Source organism: Lissotriton helveticus, chromosome 8, assembly GCF_964261635.1.
Source record: "Lissotriton helveticus chromosome 8, aLisHel1.1, whole genome shotgun sequence".
NCBI classification, from domain to species: domain Eukaryota; kingdom Metazoa; phylum Chordata; class Amphibia; order Caudata; family Salamandridae; genus Lissotriton; species Lissotriton helveticus.
The window spans coordinates 907,653,767-907,666,220 of NC_136069.1; the positions used below are offsets into that span (position 1 = coordinate 907,653,767).

The 12,454-nt window shown below is 45.7% G+C and overlaps 1 long non-coding RNA gene across 1 annotated transcript in view; it reads left to right on the forward strand.

Moving 5' to 3' along the window:
- Positions 1-12,038, forward strand: part of LOC144771812 (uncharacterized) — a 103,595-nt gene extending 91,557 nt beyond the window's left edge. Inside the window, exon 3 of the long non-coding RNA XR_013599488.1 lies at positions 11,507-12,038. This is a non-coding gene — a long non-coding RNA (uncharacterized LOC144771812). The remainder of the gene's footprint in view (positions 1-11,506) is intronic.
- The last annotated feature ends 416 nt before the right edge of the window (positions 12,039-12,454 follow it).

The window sequence follows — 12,454 nt, forward strand, 5'->3', positions numbered from 1 at the left end:
TACATGGCAAATTCCTTCTTGCCAACCTCAAGGCGGGAACAATACCTTGGGGCCTCCAGATAAAAAACGTACCAGTCATATTCACCGACGACCCAGTGTATAAGAAAGGGTTCAGCTGCATAAGTACCAAATGTAGTAGAGATCTAATGGTACATACAATCGAAACAGCCATAGAATTTGTCAAAAAGAGGTCGAAAAATTGAGGAACAATTACAAAACATCAAAGATAATCATACCGAAACGGAAGCCAAACTACTTCTAGAAAAGATTGAAAAGGAACTTACAACATTCAAAGACCACACGATCAATTTCAAAACATCAAAATTTGAATAAGATCAAAAGACTTTCAATCTAGAGACGGTATATCCATACCTAAAAGAAGATTTTTACACACGGCCCGAATCTACCAGACATTTAAGTACGTACCGAGGCAGATCGAAAAAGAAGTTCCTCACTTTCTCGGAAACATCATCCTCAGAATCCTCGGCAGAGTCGGATCCTGGAGAAGGCTCATCTAATAGGAATCAACAGAAGAGGCCTTTTTTAGGACAAGGCCAGCAACAACCGCGGAGCAAATTGAAACCCCAACAGTGGGAAATGACCACACGCAAGCAGCATTACAAGTCCTAAACAAGTCTCCAATCATTATTCTATCAGACAGAACACTTTCCAAAGCAGAAGAAGAGGTATTACAGCTGGGTTTGTCATTTGTACCAGGTACTTATACCGACTTCACGAAAATCAAATTAGAGGTCATTGAATTTTTCAGGAAAATCAGACTCAGATGGTTCTTTTAAGACTCAGTAAATCAACCACAGATCGAGGTTTCAGGTCTAAGAAATAAATCATCTTTTTGTCCACCGAACAACAACATGGCGAAAAATATAATAACCTTTGAACGGAAAGTTCTGTCTTCATTAAATGTTTTGGAGAAAAAACGACTGTTTGTTACAAACAACCTCTCTAAGAGCCAAAAAGAGGCTATTAGCACACTAAAAAATCAGCAAGACGCAGTCACCCGACCAGCTGACAAGGGAGGTGCATTCGTGCTGTGGTCCAAAGAACTATATAAGGCCAAAGGCAGAAGCCATGTCTATAACCAGAACTGGTACCGTCGAATCACTCAAGATCCAACGACACAGATCACACATGAACTATCCAGATTGGTCAATGAGGCAAGAGAAAATGGAATATTGGGCCCGAAAGAAGCAGAATACCTGGTAAAAAGATATCCCCGGGTGCCTCATCTATATTTCCTCCCAAAAGTACATAAAGACCCCAAGACACCACTGGGTCGTCCCATTGTGTCGGGATGCGACTCAGTTTTGGAACCAGTTTCCAAGTTTGTTGACGTGTTTTTGAAACCATTTGTTCTAGAAGTACCTTCTTACCTACGAGACACGATGGAATTCATCAATAAGGTGGAGGGACTCCAATTTGACCCCCCGTCACAACTTCTCGTGACAATGGATGTTGCGTCTTTATATAAGCAAATTCCACAGCAAGATGGATTAGATGTAATCGAAATGTACCTTGACAAGAGACCACGTCCACACAGAGTTCCGACTGAGCTAATTGTCAAATTTGCATCTCTAACATTGAAAAAGAATTTCTTCATGTTTGAAGACGAGCTGTTCCTGCAAGTGAAGGGGACAGCGATGGGATGTCCTTTTGCGCCGGAGATGGCAGTACTGTACATGGCTCAGTACGAACAAAAATATGTGTATAACAACAATCCATATAAGGCGCACATCCAGCAATGGCTCAGGTATATAGATGACGTGTGGTGCATTTGGAATGGAACTCCAGAGTCCCTAGAGTAATTCCATGGCTGGCTTAATAACCGCAGTCCGGACATCAAATTCAGTCTGACGTACGACTCTAAATCTCTGTCGTTTCTTGATGTGGAGATCAAATCAACACCGGAAGGACTTATGTCTTCTCTCTTTCTGAAGAAAACCGACAAGAACAATGCCTTACATTTCAGAAGTTACCATCCAAGAAGCCTCAAAAATAACCTCCCCTACGGACAATTCCTTAGGGTGAGAAGGAATTGCTCAAGAATACAAGACTTCGAAACACATGGCCATTCTCTGGTTCAAAAGCTAAAAGAAAGAGGATATCCACGCAAGCTCCTCAAACATTCCATGAAGAGGGCCAGATGGACGCCAAGAGAGCATTTATTGCAAAAGAAAGAAAAAGCACCCACACAACGCATGGTATGCGTATCAACGTTTGGACCCCACACACATCCAGTGCAAAAAATTATACGAAACAGCTGGCATCTAGTGGAAGAAGTGATTCCCAACATTGGGCTACCACTGTTTGCGCTAAAAAAGAACCGGAGTGTCGGACAGCAGATCACAACAACACGCCCTGCAATCAAAAAAGATACACAGAGCACCTTGTTCAATCTGAGCCCAGTTAAAGGACACCACAAATGTGGCACCTGCTCGGTGTGCAGTTTAACAATGTAAGGCTCACTTTTTACAGATGGTAAAAAATACTGGCGGGATGATGATTTCACCAACTGCAAAACGAAGTATGCTGTGTACGCCATTGTGTGCCCCTGCAAAAAAGTCTATATCGGGAAAACTACACAAGAGGTGCGCCAACGCATAATCCAACATCGATCCAGAATCAACAATAAAGTCCTCACAGCACCTCTGGTATCTCACTTCATGCAAAAAAATCATTCTGTGAACGATCTGAATTGGTGCCGCTCGCAGTCGCAGTTTGCCGTTACTGAGGAAGCTGCCCTTTCATCGCCGATCTTGCCTCTGGGATTCCTGTTGCTTTTGTTGTTGCTGCCATTGAAGTGCTGCTGGACTCGAGGGTCCGGGACTGCGAGCCCACAGGTCAGCGCGCCGGTATCATCACGCGCACCTGCTGCCTCTTCCCATGACCCCTCCCTGCCGAGCTTGCTGCCTGCTGCACTTAAAAGGCGACTCGCGGCCCCCGCTCCGCGGGAGCCGCTCGCAGTCGCAGTTTGCCGTTACTGAGGAGGCTGCCCTTTCATCGCCGATCTTGCCTCTGGGATTCTTGTTGCCTTTGTTGTTGCTCCCATTGAAGTGCTGCTGGACTCGGGGGTCCGGGACTGCGAGGCCCACAGGTCAGCGCGCCGGTATAATCACGCTCACCTGCTGCCTCTTCCCGTGACCCCTCCTTCCTTCCCTACTAGAGGGCGGCGCACTACGCAACCGCGGGACGCGCGCGGGGCGAAGCCCGGGCAAAGGGCGGGCCGTTTGAGGCCGTTCGAGAACGGTAGAGACCGGGACTGGGCCATTTCCCTTTGCTCTCGCCATTAACTTTCAGTATCTCTTCCAGGCCCCATATTCATCGCATTATGACTGCCAGAGAGACAAGGAGTAAGAGCACGTTGTCAGCCGGACCAGCAAAAGGCACTCTGGACAACTATTTTGTTAAAGCAGGGTCACTTTTGATCGATGAAATTTCGGTCCTGGAAAGGCGTATATCCCAGGAAATCGAATGGGTGAAAAGATCCTCTCTAGGCCCCATAGTTCACACTAGGACACCCGAAAATAGACCAGAACGTATTGAGACAGACACCAGGGAAAATGGGGATATTGGGACGTTAGCCATGTTTGATACAATTAATTCTACCCTCCATAGTAATGTTAGCAGTCCTGATGAGCTAAGCTTACTAGCCCTACCCATGTCTCAAGAAAACCCCCCTCCCCCCATACCCTCTGTTACTGTAGGCAATATGGTTGATACTAATAACATAACTAGTGATCGTACACAGGGGGAAAGAGAAGGAGCTATACCTAAGAGGAAAAGAGGGGCACAAAATCTGGGGGGACGTCAGGCAAAAGTTGCAAAGCGCAACCCTGTAATTGCGTGTACTAAAAAGGGTTCAACCAACAAGGGATCACTGCAGCCGGAATATACTCAGGCCCCTCCCACTACGATTCCATCCCTACAGGCACTAGATAATGTTAACCCTCCTCACCTAAATGCAATCAATGGCGATGTAGACATTACTATGTCTAATATTGCCGCCCTTCTGAAGTCACTAATAAGCCCTCTAGAAGCTCGCCTAATTAAGATTGAGGCCAGGCTTGTGAACATAGAGAAAGCAACGGTGCAACTAGCGGACACTTACAAAAAAGACAGTAAGGTAGCAGGAGGAAGGGTGGAGCCCAGGAATAAGAAGACCACATTAGCGCCCCCAGTGAAGAATGGTAATTTAGCTCCCATAACATTACAGAGTCAGCAGCCCACACCTCACACTGCTACCCCTCAGCCAACTGACTGTGCCGCACCGCCCAGTAACATCATGAGGGAAGTCACAGATACACAGGGAGCACATGCCACCACGAAAAAAACTAGGCCAGTTAACTTGCCACCGGAGGCAAGTCCATATACAGTTATCTTAGCCGGTGTCCCCGAGCTAAATCCTGACTATAATGAACCTTTTTTGGCTTTAAAAAATAAGGTGGCTAGTTGGCTCAGCACACACAGACCACTCCCTCACGGAGTTACGAGCGAGGTTCTTATGGTAAGGAGAGTCCCATGGTTAGGTTATTCAAAAAAATCAATCACAGGAGACTGTGTCCTAGTTAATTTCAGGGATCCCAGGACCGTCTCCCATATATGCAGATGGTCGCACCCAGACTAGGGGACATCTATCCAGACCCTACCCCTATCCTTTTTCTACCCACCAACGGCATGGACACACGAGGATGCAGGATGGGAAACAATTCCTAGGAGGGGGTAGGGATGGGTCGCCAGAGAGAGAGAAGTCTCTTACCATTCTAGACCCCAGCACTTTGATCATTTCCCGACATTTAACAGATTCAGCTGTTTAGATATGGTCGATTGACAATATCTGCCCGGGATGGGGGTTGTCGGCGCCCGATTAGGACGCCCCAAAAAAGCAAAAACTACCCATCCTATCGCACACTGTGATAATCTCCCGGGGGAGATTCACCGGGATGTGAAGGAAACATTTCTCACGGTGGCTCAATTGACTACTGTAGGGCACCGATCCATATTGGCAGATTTTACAGTTGAGCAGGAACTATTGCCAAGTACTGGCGAGACGGACACTCCATCTCTAAAAACCTCGGATTACAGACCACCTTCTGTAAAGATATTATCGTGGAATGTGGCTGGCCTGGGGAACAAACTGATCTGCACGGATTGGAGCTTACTTATAGAGGGTATGGAGTTATGTATGTTTCAAGAAACCTGGGCGAGAGAGGAGGCCTGTCGTCCAGGTTTCGCGACATTCTCCATCCCGGCGAAATGGGGGGGGAAAGGGCCGCCCCTCAGGAGGTCTTGCAACGTGGGTGGCGGTCGACCTGGGTTGTAAAGCAAGATTACTCGACACAGACTTGGAGGATATTCTGGGGGTTCTGTTGGAGTGGCCCACCCTGAGTAGACTGGCACTAGTAAACGTCTACTCTAGGCCAGTTAACATCACAAAGGAGTCACGTACCATCGACAAACTTTCTATTTTCCTCAGCAACATTCCCCAGGGTACACACTTTCTGGTAGGAGGGGACCTAAACTGCCATTTTGAGCCTCTGCTAGGCCTATTGGATGGACTTTCCCTAGAGGAGGATGCAGTGTGGTCTGTACCCCCCACGTCAGGCCCTCCCCCCAGAGCCTGGACCCCTCTTGCGTCCAAATCACTGGCTTAACTCTGAAACACGGTGTGCGGGCGTACAATGGTCGCATAATCTCTGACACCCCCCCAAATGCGCATACAATAGAGTGGGTAGGGAGTCTAGACTGGACTACATGTTGGTCCAACTCGCTTTATGGTCGTGTATCATTGATTTTAATGTGATCCCAAGGGAAGATAGCGACCATAATGCGCTCGTACTGGAATATGCACTTCCCGGCTTAGATGATAGAGGGGTAGCGGCACCCGCACCAGCATCTGCGCTGGCTCTGACGAACAATATACAGAGAGCGAGGTGGGAGAAGCTAGCAGTGAGTGCAAAGAAGATTTCAGGGCTTCATGCCCGGGTCACTCCTACACTTGATAAGGTATGCATATTATTGGAGCTTCCTAGCATCCAGGATTTACATGAGCAACTGTGGTTGGCGCATGAGGATTTTATCAAGTCTGTAGCGGAAGTCCTATTTACCACAGGAAAGAGAGAGGGCAGCTGCTTCAACCGACCAACCTGGTTTAATGCTACTTGCCGCAAAGCCAAATTAGATCTCCTGACCTCAATTAAGGCGGGCAGTGATAAATCTGAGACTCAGGCCAGAAGGAGGGATTATAAGTGCTTGGTCACCCATGCAAAGAGGAAATGGGAGCAGGAGAAGTGGGAAAACCTTGCCTCCTTATTAGTTGGCAGGGATTCCCGCAAATTCTGGCTTATTGTCAACACGGGGTCCGAGGAGCCAGTTTCGGCTATCGATCCTAATATCTCAGCAGAGGCTTGGCAGGACCATTTCCAGTCACTCTACATGGTTGATAATGGGGCTCTAAATCAAGTGCAACCAATCACTGGCGGTTCACCGGATGGGGAACCCTTCACAGAAATGGAGGTGCGAGCCGCCATCGCAGGGTTGACACCAGGTAAGGCGCCGGTATTAGACGGTTTACCTGGTGACTTATTCAAGCAGGAACCCGACGTGTGGGCCCCTTATTTGGTGCTGTTATTCAATACCTTCTTGAGGGGTATGGAGGTTCCGAGTACTTGGCTGGGCGCAGAGATTGTGCCGATATTTAAGAAGGGGTCACCTCTGCTCCCAGCCAACTACAGGCCCATTAGCCTCAAAGACGTACCCCAGAAAATATTTGGTAGGCTGCTACTCGACCGTATCCAAAGTTGGATAGAGGATTTTGCAATTCTGAGTCCCTACCAGGCAGGATTTAGAAAGGGAGTCTCAACCATGGACCAGATTTTTCGTTTAAATCTGCTGTTTTGGAAGACAGCGGTAATCGAGGGTGGCAGTTTGTACACAGTATTTGTGGACTTACGCGCCGCCTTCGATTTAGTGCCCAGAGCTAGATTATGGACTGTGTTGGCAGAGCTGGGCATCCCGGCTGATATCCTCTCGATCTTGACAAGATTGCATCAGGGGAATTTTGCACGCGTCAGTTGCGGTAGGAATGGGGCACTTTCTGGAAGATTCCCCGTTGACAGGGGGGTGAGACAGGGTTGTGTGCTCGGACCGACCCTGTTCTACCGCTTTGTCAAGGGGGTAATCGCCCATTTGACTAGGATAGGTGACATCGATGCCCCAAAGCTCAACGGCAGCAGGGTTCCCGCCATTATGTTTGCGGACGATACCCTGCTGCTGTCCAAATCCCCTATGGGAATTCAACGGGTCTTGGATGGGTTCATGATTTTTTGCGTGGAGCGGGGTCTTGAGATCAACGCCCTTAAAACTAAATACATGATTCTCAACCCCCCATCCTCAACACGCCCCAATCCCACTATAGGCACCCTGAGACTCGAGAGGGTATCTAGTATCGAATATCTCGGAGTGATTATCAATCACAACATGACCTGGGATACGCACCGGACTAAGGCAACCATGAATCTTGCACAGTTAACTGGTGGCATTTGTAGGATGGCAAATAGGTCAACCTATAAACCCCTTGGTCCTGTGCTCCAAATCTATAAAATGCAGGCAAGGGGGGCAGTTACCTACGGGGGGAATTGTGGGGTCACACATCAGCCCAAAACCTGCTGTCTACTGAAAACAAATTCATTAGACAGCTGGTAGCTTTACCCTCTAGTACCCCGCTTCACCCGTTGAGATTAGATCTGGGTTTAAGACCAATTTCAGAGGAGCTGGGACTGAAACCAATCACTTTCTGGCGCCAAATTTGGAGTACGCCTGAACTTATGAACTACAGGCCTGAGCTCCAAGAGATTCTATCCTTACCAAATGCCTTACACATTCCCTGGTTGAGATACATTAGACAAACTTGTGAGAGCCTAGGAAGACCAGAACTATGGTTAGACCCGGGAAACGCATGCTCTAGGATCCCACGTAAACTCCTGTCAAGGGATTTCTATGAGCGAAATGTATATGTAACAGTAGCAAGCACACGGGAGGGGTCCCTCACTGACTTGTTCATTAAATTTAAAGACGCATATTACCTAGAGATTGTCCTTGATGGCATTAGTCCCGTCCTGACCAGGAAACTGTTTCTGCAGTGGCGCTATGGTACACTTCCCCTCAGGGCTTTTACTAAACACTACACTGGGGGCAGCCCTCGCCCACAGAACAGTGCCCGGCATGCACACATCCTCAGGAAAATGACTTGCATGTCATATTTTTTTTGTAAAACCTACCACAGAGCTAGGAGGTATTAGCTCATCCCACTTTTAAAAAACCTAGGATTTGGTGACCATCTTTCAGCGTACAGAATCCTAAAGAGGAATTTATCACCCCCGATTGTGTTCGCAGTGGCAAAATTCCTAACAGCGATGTGGCACATCCGCACTCGTTTTATTAAGTCAGTTACTGATTTATGAAAAATGAAATGTACAGTTGATTTTTACTAGACTGCATTGCTATTTTAAAAAAAAAACATTTACTGTAAGGTTTTTATAATCTTGTTTTATTCGTTACTGATTGTAAGTTGATTTTAAATTGTATACATATCTTTTATGATCTAAGCAGATCGAAATAAAGATTGAAATTGGAATTGGTCAATTCTATCAGTCATTAAAAACACAGTTGGAGCAGGAGGCGACCCCGATACACGCCTCTCACAGAAAGAAGCTTACCTAATCCTCAAATTCGACACTGCAATGACAGGACTAAATGATCTCAATGAATTGGGTAATCTATAACATCACCTGTCCGTCATTTCAATCTCTGCAACAGTCAGCTGCTTTGCCCGTTTACTGCCTCGTTGACCGTATGCAAATGATTCTAACTACAAACCCCAGCATACACCGACATTGCCGCCCTTTTAAATATGAGTAGACACGCCTCCAGCGTAACCACGCGTTACGCCTGGTGGGAGAAAATGGATGCCGGAAAATAGAAGTAGAAGAAAACGTTCCAAGTAAGCATTCTGCCAAGAGCCGATTTCGATTCTGTTCTAAAAAGTCCACACTCGAGCTGCCCCTCATTTTATGTTCATTGTGTTGCAGTCAGCAACTCCGTGCGGCGGCTCCCATTTAATAGTGCACGCAGCCCAGACGAAATCTTTTTCCGACAAGGTAGGAAGCTTGTCATCTGTTATAGATCTTCCCTGCTTACGCACATAACGGGCATTACAACAACATGCTTGTTTCTCCGCAGTACGAACCCAGAGTAATTCCTAGGTGAAAGAACACCGAGTTTTAGAAAATCGATCCTGCATCCACCCCTCTCATCCATACCATCAATAAAACAAGGTATGCGTTTTCTAAAGCGGCACCTATTCAGGCAAAATATAGCTCGATATGCAGTATCTGCAACAGACTTTCCGTTTTTGTCTATTCACAGAAGACGTATGGGCGTTTTTTTGACAACTCCCGACCCTTTGGGCCAGCAAAAGGTAAATGTTAATAGGAGCTAAGAAGTCTGACAGTTTTAAGGTCCCTGCAAGGCAGTTTGCACACTGACACCAATTTTTTAATTATTGTTCACAGTGACAGCGACCCCCAGTCCGTGTCCTGAGGAGAAACCATCGAACAACACAGGGTTCGAAACGCGTTGACTCTCCGCCTAAGATATAAAATAGAAGGGGCTATTTAGGGACAAAATAAATCATTCCCAAAGCATAATTCATCTTGTTTAACCCGCATAATTAGTACCCTTGTGAGTAAAACTACAAGTTTTAGGCTGGTTTAGACAAGGAGGCTGACGCAATAATCAAAATGTCCGCTTGTCTGTTTGTATTTACATTAAAGACTGGTGCCTCATAATCAAATAATTAAGAGGCATTGCACAGTTGTCTATGTGATTTTTTGTGACATATATTTGTGATATATATTTGTTTTATTTCTTTGAATGTATGTATGTGTCAATCATTGTGTCTTTTTTGATGACATGTGAAAAATTCTTCGCAAAATAATTTTGTATAAAGCATAAATTCATGTAACGAAATCGTTGTCCGACCTATTGATTTGTTAGACTAGGCGGGGTAGTGGTTAAAATCAAACCTGTCTGGCCATTTGCTTTCGTTTAGTACATTGTAGTGATCCAGGTCAAGCAGTGACAGGACCCAAGCCTCCTTTTGCTTTCCCCATAGTTCAATTCAGCACTGTGCAATGTATGGCTGCTTCAGTTACTGTTGCATTTACAAAGTTTTCAGTGCATTGCAAAGCGAAAACAAAGTGTGTTTTACTTTTCTCCCAGTGCCCACTCAGTCACTTTCTAGTGCTTCACTCCTTTATTCAATTTCTTTCTTTCCTACATTCTGTCACAGCCTTGCCCCAAAATTGTAAAATCCATTCTTGGAATGGGCCACATTTTTCTGTCCAAGTTATTTATATATTTCATGGCTTCCATAACAGATTTATGCCTGTTCAAATTTTTCCCTTTCAACATTTGTCAACTACAGTGACTGATTAATCCAAAGCTTAGGTGGATGATCAGTGACACCCCACTAGTATTCTGTAGTGAAGCATCTACCTACTTACCCGTCCTAATCCCTCTAACTTACCCTGCAGTTGAGTAAGTCAAGTTTCCATAATGTGAAGCAAATGTATTTGTTGGAAATAGTTATAAACTGTAGTGAAAGGTAATGCCAGGGAGAAAAGTGGGACTAGGTTTCTTGAGTTTTTGTGGATGGGATAGCCTGTGATGAACGTGCCAAATAGAATCTATATATACTCTTCCTTAATTCTTTCCCTGAACTGCAGTGCATCGTTCCTCCCCCTGTCTATTTACAGCACAAGATATTAGCATTTAAATGTATAACTGATATGTGTGAAGTTGGATCATTATAATTCGTCTGCCTTGGAGTCACATTAAAATTGAAAGGCATTTTGGAGAAGAGCGGGGCCAAAGGAATAAGGTAATTGTCCATTACAGCTGCCCCAGATGCAGTCTGCAGCATAATAAAAGTAGTGACTACCAACACACCATCTTGCATGCCTCCATTAATTTAGCAAAACAAGAATACTTGTACTCTCCATAATGCATATTGTTTTACTCATTAATAGGAGGTAATTTATTTGCATTTTTCCACAATAAGGGCCCATTATGATGTCGGGCGGATCGCCACCACCCTACTGGCGGTGGCATCCTAATGGGCACAGAGGGAACGCCGCCCCTCTGGTGGTCGGTCCCGTTCACCGTTACGGTCCCCCCGCCCGCCATTGTAATGGACTCCAAAGTGTCTGTTTATTTGTGTACTTGAAAATCCTTTATCATGCCTCAATTCCGTTCAGCCAGTTTCAGCCTAATGTGAGGCATGTGTGGGTAAAAAATGGCTATGACTCTAACTACATCAAATTGTAATGGCCCTAGGGGACCAGCAATGCACTGATAGTGTACTACTATATACTTTTGAAGAAGGGCTTTGCCCAGAGCATTGTTTACAATGTGTCCTTTTTCCTTCTAGATATAACTACTCCTGCTGGTCAACAACCTACTGTGCAGGTGATAGCAGCCTTGCTGCGGCAGCAGAGGCTGGAGGCCATATGGGCAGAATTATAGCACTTGGTGACACTTGAGGAGGCAGAGGAAGAGGTAGCTGCTTACCAGGGCCCCAGCCATCCTCCAGCGCTTCCAGCCTCCTGACAAGAACAACGCCATCCTGGTCGCTCATCAAACCCCCCTAGCACTCAGACTACACTTTCTAGTGCCCCCATCAAGCTGAGGCTGGCGCACATGGAAAGATACAGGCACACATGGAGGGGTACCTCAAACAGCTTCTGGCACACGTGTAGTGTAGTGCCCTCTTCTTTTTGTTTTTTTTTCCCTAGAAAAACAAGCATATAGTCACATCCCAAAAAATGTACACTTAAGGGCATAAATACATATCTCAGAGAATAAATATGTTACACCAACCACAAATTTAATATGCAATTTTATACTAGAAATTATTAGGCGTAAAATGATCATAATTGGTACATACATACATATCTCATAGCCCAATATTTCATATTTAAGATAAAGCTTATAAGAGTGTGACCTAACATGACCCAGAAGCAGGCCTGTCTCTGCGTCCAGGGTCGCAACCCAACCGGTCCGATAAGGGGGACCAGATCTTTTGTCCCCACTTCCTGGCCTGCCTACCCTTACAGTTATATAATGCTCTATCCTGGTTGTACATACCTATGAGACATCCAATCCACGCCTGAAACGAGGGAGTTTCTGAATCTTTCCATCTGGTAGCTATTAAAAGCCTAACAATAGTGACTGATACAAAAACAAAATGTATTTGGGTCGTGTCTAAGCAGCTGTTATTGTCATATCTGAAAAGCATCACAGGGCTGAGGCGAATCCTTCTCCCAAATAATTTCTACCAAAATACCTCTAGGGCATCTTTTAAAGGTAATAACTCGTC